This window comes from Quercus suber, unplaced genomic scaffold (assembly GCF_002906115.3).
Source record: "Quercus suber isolate HL8 unplaced genomic scaffold, Cork oak 2.0 scaffold_746, whole genome shotgun sequence".
In the NCBI taxonomy this organism is placed as follows: domain Eukaryota; kingdom Viridiplantae; phylum Streptophyta; class Magnoliopsida; order Fagales; family Fagaceae; genus Quercus; species Quercus suber.
In genome coordinates, this window is record NW_027070183.1 from 156247 (window position 1) to 167203 (window position 10957).

A 10957-nucleotide genomic window follows, 5' to 3' on the forward strand; every position below is an offset into this window, starting at 1 on the left:
ACATCCGCTTCCTCATCCTCTTTAGCTACTTTCACACCACCTTTTTTCATTCAAGGTGAGCTTAGCTTGTAGGACTTGCTCCAAAGGCTCTTACTTCTTCTCATTGAACCTTTCTTCATGAGTTTGTAATGATCTCGTAAACTAGTCAATGGTCATTGACTCCAAGTCCTTTGATTCCTTAATCACCACAACAATATAGTCAAACTTAGAAGTTAATGACCGTAGGATTTTTTTTCTACCACATAGACATTATCTAAATTCTCACAATATCTCTTCAATTAATTTATACTTGCCAACATCTTTGAAAAATAATCTAAAATAGATTCAAATTCTTTCATGTGCAAACTTTCAAACTCACTTCTTAATGTTTAAAGGCGAACTTTCTTCACTTTATCAACTCCTGTTAGAGAGTTTTTAAGAATCTTCTATGCTTGCTTGGATGAAGTTGCATTTACAACTTTCTCGAACATGGTTTCATCCAAACCTTGATAGATCAACGTAAAAGCTTGTTGATCTTTCTTTCGAGCCTTTTGCAAGGATTCCTTTTGGTTTGGGGTAAAAAATTCTTCATCTTGTGACTCCACATAACCTTTCTCCACAATCTCCCTCATATCTTGGGACCTAAGCAACACTTTCATTTGGATAATCCAATTTTCAAAATTGTGTTTGGTAAGTCAAGGAAATTAGAATGACACCATCCCATTGGCAATGGCCATTCTCACCACAAGCTGATTAGCTCTAATACCACTTTATTTGAAAATAAAACAACATACTGATGGACATGTTCTCACTTACTCTCACAAACACACGCACGCTACTTAGTGTATAAAAGAGTCTCACACTCACAAATTAAACAAAGGGAGAGAGAGTGGAGAGAGAAGAGTTAGAACACTATAAAACTATATATTCACTTCAACTCTTGCATAAAATTTGACAGATGAGTGAGTTTATATAGTACACCATTCAATCTCTTAACTCCCACAACATTTATTTTTCTAACTCTTACATTCATAAACCTCACACATAACTTCAATAAGCCTCCCACTACATTAACTTATAAAACTCACACTTACTTATGAAAGGTTAATTAAAAACAAGTTTAACTTCTAACAATTCTAATTATGTTATCATGCTATGCATTGCAAGAAATTAATATATGATAATTATGTCAATTCAATAGAAATTAAAAATATATATTTAGTCCTAATATGCATGATCATATTATCATGTGCATGAACATATTAATTCTCCCATATAATCAAAGATTATGATTCAAATTGTAATGAGAATTAAATTAAATATAACAATATACTTGCACGCATTGCCTCTTTAAAGTGATTTGATGGTGGGTTTCCTTCAAGAAGGACCACTTTGCTTCACTTGCCTCCTTTGATTAATCCACTGATCATCCATTTGAGTGTTTGGAAAGTGATTTCTATTGTAGGAATGATGTTTGGGAGATGAGAAAATGGATTCTAAGTTTGCTTAGATTGAGCCAGTTATAGAGAGTAATGTTGAATAGATGCAACCTAATGTCTCTCACTCTCTCTTAAGAAGTTTCCCAAAATGTTTATTGAATTTCTCTTTACTGGAATTTTTTATTTGAAATCATGGAATCCCTTTTTCGATGATCTATATTGGTATTTATAAAAAGTGAATGTGTTAGGAAGTTTAGGGCCAGTTTATTAAGGGTTTAAATATAGTTTTTTGATTTGCAATTCATAAAACAGTGGCTCCAATGCTTGAATCTATTGTTTGACTGATGTTTTCTAAATACAGTTTTCAGAAAATTATATATTACGTTTCTTGTTTAGAACAAGATTTTGAAAACGACTGAGAAGATGTTTTCAAGATATAAAAAATATTTTCAATGGCAAAGTTGTAAATAAATTGAAAATAGTGGACCTCACATATTTGTTTAAACTCTTCTATCTCTTAAATTAAGAAGTTTATCTTTATCTTTATCTCACACTTCAAACTTGAAACTTATCATTTTTTAGGTACATGAGCTGTATTCCCTTATCATTATCCAAAAGAAAACAAGTAATCTACATATTCTATACATTACTTTTTGTAATTTTTTTAAAAGAAAAATCTCAAAAATAGAAATGGTCTCGCAAACTTCTTCTTTTTACTTTTAGTATTTTGAAAATTGTTCTTAAAAGTGGAAACCAAATGCGTATTATATAAAAAACATTATTTGAAAATTAGTTTCAATTTCTTTTTTTCTTTTTTTAAATCTCAAACTATTTTGAAAACAAAAACAAAAATCCTCCTACCAAATAGACCCTTAATTTCCCTTCCGACCCTTCTTTCTAGGGGTTTTCGAACTCATGTTTACCCCTATTGGACATTTTAAACTTAAAAGTTCTAAAAATAAAAAAAAAAACTCATCCATTCAAATTTTTGAGGATTTGGTGATAAAATTTTGGTTGACGCTTCTATTTGACCAGTTGGCTCCAATTTTGTATTTGTATGACTTGAATGTTTTATTAATTTGAGGATAATTATAAGTTTTAAGCATTTTTTTAAATCCTTTAAGGAAAATACAAAACACATAAATTATTTTATAAATAGTTGATGTTAATGAGTCATTATTGGTAAAGAAGAGCAATATTTGTGGTGGAACCCAAATAAGAACCAATAAGAATTTGGTATGTCAATAATTTGTAAAAATGTTATAAAATAATTTATGGTTGTAGTATTACTAAACTTTTAATGATGAGATTACACTCTATAATATAAAAATAAATAAATAAATAAAAAAACATAGGAAAAAAAATGCAAGTTCTATTTTTTTTTCCCTTTTATGTTTTTTAAAGAAATGTTGGAAAAGGGGATTGATTAAACTAACTGAAAGTGAAAACCAAAATAGAAAATATATGGGGTGGAACGAGTTAAAATATTTAGTGCTTACCAAGTTTGGCCTTCACGATGAAATGCTTCAGATATAGAACCCAGCCCCATGGATGATGCCATGTCATTGTGTTGTGATTCTTCTGAAATGGGCAAAGCTTAGAACCACCCAAAAAGCATCAAGATGAAAGAATCTCTTTTTTATTTAAATTCTATCATTAGGTAATTTTATTCTATTGATTTTAGGATTTGTTGATAATATTTTAGATAGACGCAACTGTTATAGTTGTAAATCAAATATTAATTTCTTTCATTACTTGATTTGTCATACTTATCCAAAAAATATGTATATATTTATTTTTAAAATCTAAAAACTTATTAAAATTTTTGTAATTTGGTGAAGTCACGTGGTGTAATTACGGCATTTAAGCCCAACTTTTATGATATACAAAAGCCATAACAAATTAAATCCATTATAAAATATTGATGTCAACAACAAATAATCATGTAATAAGAAATTAAAAAATACAAATATATTGCTTGCTATATTGACTTCTAAAAAAAACACTTAAAGGTGTAATTAAACATAGAATTTCAGCAACAAATACACAAAATCATATTATATATAATAAAAAGGCAACAAATACACAAAATCTATTCAATTGGATGAAAGAAAAAAAAAATACCTGTAAGATTGTAGGTAGGGCAAAGAGGAGAAAAGAAGAATATAACAAATAATTGTAAAGTACGTAGTAAAAATAATAAACACCAAAAAACTACGTGTATATATAATAGGAATTTTAAATTGTGAAGAAGATAATATAAACAAAAAGAAGTAATTTAGGTGAAACTCAAATATATATATATATATATTTTACTTTATTATTAGGAAAAAGATGCTTAAGATGTAAATTTATCTACCCAAAAAAAAAAAAAACACGTAGGAAAAGAAATGCAAGTTCTATTTTTTTTCCCTTTTACGTTTTTTAAAGAAATGTTGGAAAAGGGGATTGATTAAACTAACTAAAAGTGAAAACCAAAATAGAAAATATACGGGGTGGAGCGGATTAAAATATTCAGTGCTTACCAAGTTTGGCCTTCGTGATGAAATGCTTCGGATATAGAACCCAGCCCCATGGATGATGCCATGTCATTGTGTTGTGATTCTTCCGAAATGGGCAAAGCTTAGAACCACCAAAAAGCATCAAGATGAAAGAATCTCTTTTTTATTTAAATTCTATCCTTAGGTAATTTTATTCTATTGATTTTAGGATTTGTTGATAATATTTTAGATAGACACAATTGTTAAAGTTGTAAATCAAATACTACTTTCTTTCATTACTTGATTTGTCATATTTATCCAAAAAATATGTATATATTTATTCTTAAAATTTAAAAATTTATTAAAATTTTTGTAATTTGGTGAAGTTACGTGGCGCAACCACGACGTCTAAGCCCAACTTTTATTTTATACTAGTATTATGCCTGTGCGATGCACGGCTTAATAAAAAATATTTTGATAATATAATTAAATTTAATAACAAATAAAATGAAAAAATAATTATTTCAAAATTTAAGATTAAAAAGTAAATTGTACTTGTACATTTAAAAGAAATTTAATTTTTATTTCTTATTTTGATATTTAAATCATTTGTTTTAGTATTGATTTCATTCAAATGGTTATAAGTTATATCAACCCTAAATCAGCTTATGTATCCATATGTAACATTCTAAATTAATAATAAATAAAAATATAATACTCTAACTTAATGTAACATTCTAACTTACTAATAAATAAATATAACACCTTAACTTAAAGTAATATTTGTAATTGTATTGTTTTTTAACCTTTAAGAACACATATATTATTTTTTTATCATAAAAAAAAACACAGATATTAATATTACACATAAAAAAATAATGAATTCAATAATTGAAATGGTTGAAAACAAAATTAAGCCAAAACCTCAATTCATTAATGAAAAAATATCCAAATTTTTTAGCTTAAAAAAAAAAAAAAACAGAGTTAAGTAAAGATAAACTTACATAGAAATTTATATATTATATATAATGTGGGGTCCGTGGGCCTGATAACCTCAGTCCTTCATATAGCAGGCCCAAGGCCCATGCCGAGGAGAGCAAGCTATTTCTGAGGAGAAAGGGGGAAGCCTATTCTCTTGAATCATGCCGTGGTACACCTTGTCCTCGGCCTGACAAGATTGATTTCGGGAGTGGCTAACCCCAAGGTAAGCTGTCACTCTCGCATTTAATGCACTCAACTAACCCCCTGGCCGCATTAATGGAGAGGTAACCCCTTGGCAGGNATACAAACCCTTCGGTTTAATTTGGATGATGAACAGAGGTCCCGTGATGCCAACTCCAGAGGAATACAAATATTGAGTAAACACAATAGCAAAACGAGCAAAATAAAGTATCATTAAATGAAGCAAAATCTCAAGTATTCGATTCAAAAAGAAAGTACACGACTCCCTTACAAGGCCACTGAGCAGGAAACGAGATAGCATCAAAGGAAAAAATAAACAAAGCTATCCTAGGCCGTATACTAGTTCTTTCAACTCAGTAGGAAAATCAAAAGGCTAGGGCCAAAGCTCAACAGCTAGGTCTCTAAAAGTCCGTCGGAGGACTGGCCACGTCTTGAGGTCTTTCCTGCCCTCGGTTACGATTTCCCCCAACGCTATCCGGGGCTCGACTTCCTCGGATGGTTGACCAATTAACGAAGCATCATCGGCGGTCTTGTCTTGACTTTCAACCGATGGTAAGGAAGACTCCCCCTCAGGAGCAGCAGCGTAACCTCGCGAATGGCAGTAGGGTAATATACCTATCTTCCTTCTAAGATCAGACGAGGCATCAATCCCTGCTTGGTTGAGGGTTTCATGCCAAGTTTGAGAGCAGTAATGCCTGCACACAGCAGGATCTTGAGCCCGAAGGGTGGCTTTAGTCTTAGCCACCCCTTCGGTGAAAGCCTCTTCTTTTGCCTCATCCACAGAGCGCTCAGCGTCTGTTTTTGCAAAAATTGCCTCGTCTCTGGCTCTCACAGCCTCGTCCCTGGCGTACTCGGCAACACCTTTGTCGTGGAATGCTTTGGTCAAACTTCCCTTCATGTAAGAAATGTCCTCTTTGGCTTTCTGTAATTGACTTTCAACCTCTTGCAAGTGGACAGTTTGATCCTCAACTTGCTTCCTGACCACAGCTAGGTCAGAAACAGCAGTATCCCTAGCCTTCGCCATTTCTGCCAGATCCTCGGTCGCCTTTTTCAGGTCGGCCTCAGATCTCTTAAGAGTTTTAGCCGCTTCTAGGATTATCGCGCTCTTGCGCCAAGGCGTGACTATGGTCGCCAACCTCTTCGCCCAACCTAAAAAGGGCCTGAATAGCCTGCCAGCAAAAACAAGCAGCTTTATAAAGAGAAAGAAAAGTACTAAGCAACAAAAATTTCTAGTAAAAAGAATGGTTGCCAAAGGGCCTACCATGCCTAGATATTTCTTAAGGTCGAAGACAACCTCTACCCCACTCATTTCTCCAACTCAGCCATGTCAATGGGAAGAAGAAGAGATTTCTCTAGGGCCTCGGCTACGAGAGCCCCCTCGTCTCCTTGAGACTCTCGTATTGACGGGTATCCATTAGGGGCTGGTCATGGAGCATGGCAGCAGGCAGCCATGCTTGGCCTGGGGCTGCTGGATGACCTTCTTGCCTCTCTTTTGATCACCAAGCTTCAACTGCTTTGGGGGTCTACGAGTCTTACCCTCCTCGGGCGAAGAATGAGATTTGCTCCCATCCATTGGATCCTTACCCTTAGAAAGTCTTTTCCTTTTCGGATCAGGAGACTCAGTAGAAGGGCAGCTATTATAGGGGTGGATGATGACCTGGTTTGCACGGTTGGAACCTGGGGCTGAGGTGCTGGGGGCTGGGATTGTAACTCCCCTGGCACATCTTTCTTGGAACCACCTTCGAGTAGGTCAAGAAGATTGGTCTGGGGCTGCCTCTTTAAACCCATCTCGGCTGGGGTACCAACTCTTAGAGACTGAAGGTCGGCTTCGGATAGGTGAGGATCCCCTAGGTCACCGGGAGGATCCTCGGGCTGATCAGCTAAGTCAAATACACTATACTCGTCCTCGGAGGAGCTCAATTCGACCACCTCCCTTGCTTTCTTAGGCGGCCCTTTCTCGGCCACCGTTACTTGCTGGGACGAAGAGGGACCTGATAGCGGGATACCTTCAGGTATGTAAGACCCCCCAGTAAAAGAGAACCGCTCTCCACCACGGTAATCTGTGTAAGCCGAGGATCGCGAGCTCTAATTACGTGCTGCGGAACAGGGAATGACGTTTGAGCTGGGTCACACCCGAGGATTTTATGAGCAGCTCTGACTTGGTTATCAGATTCGTTCAAGAAAAGTTCCGACTTGAGAACGGTCTCCAAATCCGCTTTGTTGACCAGGTGGAAGTGACGTGTAAAGGCGTGTGGATCTGTGAAAAGAAAAGTGAAATTATTATGATTAGTCAACCAAGTTGAGTATATAGGTATAAACGCAAAGGCGCTGAAACCTAAATTATCTTGTACTTCGGACACCCTACCTGGCTTCCCCTCTACGGTTGGGCAATGAAAGCCGTCGTGCCATTCTCCAGACACTATGAGGAAATCTTGGTTCAACCCCTTATTGGAGTCAGGAAGACACTGGATAAAACGAACCCTATCGTCCTTGTCTTCATGTAATACGTCTTACCCCTCAGGTGATGAAGATTATAACACCAATTCACATCATGGTGAGTCAGTCTCAGCCCCATTTTCTCATTCAGGATATCTACACACCCTAGTATCCTAAACACATTCACAGCGCACTGAGTGGGGACAGGCGGAAATGCCTGAGGTAATTGAGGGTCACTGGCCTCATAGGGATTCTCATCCCTCCTTCTACAAAAGCAACTATTGGAATTACGACCTCACCCTCTCCCTCTTAAGGTACCACTCTCCTTCCTCGCAGTATTTCAAGTTCACGTTACTGGGTATTCCATAGTCACAATGAATTTGTTCATCATTTCCTCGGACTCAACAACTCCTTAAACTTACCCATTCCCCAAAGATAACTAAAAGCTCTAAAAAAAGAAAAAGAAGAGTGAAATCAAGAAGTTTGGGTCACTAGAAAAGGGAAACTTACAGAGGTATGTCGATACTCTTCAGCTAATGTGCCAGTCGAACCAAGTTCAAACTATATGCGTCAATAATGATAATCGCGAAAATGATGAAACCAGGCAAGTCAAACAAGTATTTATACTCTCCCTTAATTTTCCCAAATAAACCGCTTTCTCATAAAGGCAGGAGATCATGCCGTTTAAAGTGGGGAACGTAGTGCAGTCAAAATTTAATGTGGGCACCCATTAATTCTCGAAACGCTAAAAACGCGCATCGGGCAGTCAAGAGGCCGCCGGCATCAGTATAAACTAAAGTGAGGCCATTCGTCCAGTGGATCCGCGTGTATCAAAACCTCCTCCCCGTTCGAGGGAACGTGCAGCAGAGTTTTGAGGGGCTATTGTGGGGTCCGTGGGCCTGATAACCTCAGTCCTTCATATAGCAGGCCCAAGGCCCATGCCGAGGAGAGCAAGCTATTTCTGAGGAGAAAGGGGGAAGCCTATTCTCTTGAATCCATGCCGTGGACACCTTGTCCTCGGCCTGACAAGATTGATTTCGGGAGTGGCTAACCCCAAGGTAAGCTGTCACTCTCGCATTTAATGCACTCAACTAACCCCCTGGCCGCATTAATGGAGAGGTAACCCCTTGGCAGGATAACGTTGGTCAGAGTGAGCCACTTGAGTATCGATAAAGCTTCTGATGGGATGGACGACCAGAGAAAAGGGCAAATAGACAATCAACAGATGGAAGCAAAAGATAGGAAGATTAAAACTATAAAAGAAGGGCTAGTAAAGAAAAGGGGAAGAGGGGGAAGAACAAAGGCCTCCTCGGCCTGTGGCCGAGGAGCATTTCCTCATTTGTAAGAAAATACATAGCCATTTTTAAAGATAAGTTTGGGCATGGTGATCAACGGCCAGCACCTAAACCTGTCAGCCCACTCTCTATAAATGTATTGTTTGGGCTTGTTGGGCTGAAAACCCAACACTTAATTCAAATTGAGTCCTTACATATAATAAAAAGGCAACAAATACACAAAATCTACTCAATTTGATGAATAAAAAAAAAGTTATATATACAAAAGTAAGACCTCAAAAGGAAGATCTACATCTAGAATTTGAATACTTCATTACTTATGGTATCATAGTGAAATATAAACACTCACAAACGTAGCTGGCATCCCCTTGCAGATTTGATAGCCTCTGGATCTGTAAGATGCAACCACTAAACCATGAACATGTTCACTGAGCTTTTTTGTACGACAGGCTTCGAAAATTCTAGTAGTAAAATAATAACATTATCACAAAAAAAAAGGACAACATAGAGGTGGTGCACATAAGGGATTGCAACACCCAACTTGTTTGAAGACCAGTGTGCACAAATAGAGGTCCTAAGAAGCTGCCACCAATACCAACGGCAACAACATCCTTCAGTACTTTTCCTGTACCAAGACTTCTCATATTTTAGGCCCAAATTAGATGCTAATATCAAATTTATATTACCCAAGAAACACTGCGGACTCTCTCAGAGAAACCTCGGGGACCATGTTCTTTCCATCACTCTGTATTACTGCATCCCTTGAAGCACGGAAAACAAATCACATCAATTTTCTTGAGAAAGGAAGAATATAGCAAATAATTGTAAAGTACGTGGTAAAAATAATGAGACACCAAAAAACTCTGTGTATATATAGTGGAAATTTTAGATTGTGAAGAAGATGATATGAACAAAAGTAGTTTAGGTGAAACTCAAATACTTTTTTTCTTTTTTACTTTATTATTAGGAAAAAGATGACATAAGATGCAAATATATCCATCAAAAAAAAAAAAAAAATAGGAAAAATATATGCAAGTTCTATCCTTTTTTTTTTTTTTTTCCTTTTACGTTTTTTTATCTCTTTTTTATTTAAATTCTATCCTTAGGTAATTCTATTTTATTGATTTGATAGATATGTACTTTTTTTTCCTTGCCTTCTTCTCCTAAAAATTTTAATTTGATTATAATCCAAATTTTTTGTTTAATCCTTTTTATTATTAATTTTGATAATATCTTGATTAAGTTTATTAGAAATTAAACGTAAGTTTTTTTTTTGTTCCAGACATAGATTTTTTTTCCTTCAATACACTGGAGAAATCATAGGCTCTCCTAAAACAAATTGAAATTAATAAGGTCGTTGAAGGGGTTGGAAAGTTTAAAAGGCGAAAGCCTCAAAGCTTCCTCATTTAAGTTAGCATGCCTTATGCATATTGCATGTGTACATTTAATTTCTTGTTGTTTAATTTTTTTTTTAAAAAACCTCATAGATAGACACAAAATTATAATTATTCTTATGAACTTTTTTCTATACATCTCTATCAATTTTTTTAGATAAATACAAAAACTTAGTTGCCATTATTTTTTGTTGATAACATTTTAGATAGATACAAATGTTATAGTTGTAAATGAAATACTATTTTTTTTCATTACTTGATTTGTTATATTTATTCAAAAATATGTATATATCTATTCTTAAAATCTAAAAATTTATTAAAATTTATGCAATTTGGTAAAATCACGTGGCGTAACTATAGCGTCTAAACCAAACTTTTATTATATATAATATGATATATATATATATATATGATATGATATGATTAAGATTGAAAAAGAAATAAAAAAGTATGCTAAGCATAAAAATAATAGACTTTTACTAAAATTTATTATAGCTAAAGATTTTGCATTAAGAGAATATTTGGGAAAAGGCAAAATGTTTTTTTTTTTTTTGTCTCAATTCGTTTTACGAATAATTTAACTTTTAATATTTTTTTAAAAATAACTTGACAATTTAATAATTATAAGATTTATATATATATATATATATATTTAAAAATTTTCTTATAACTATTAAATTAATGAAAATTTGAAACTTAAATATCTTGAATACCTTAAAAAATGTTTACTAAATATCCATATTTACTGAAGT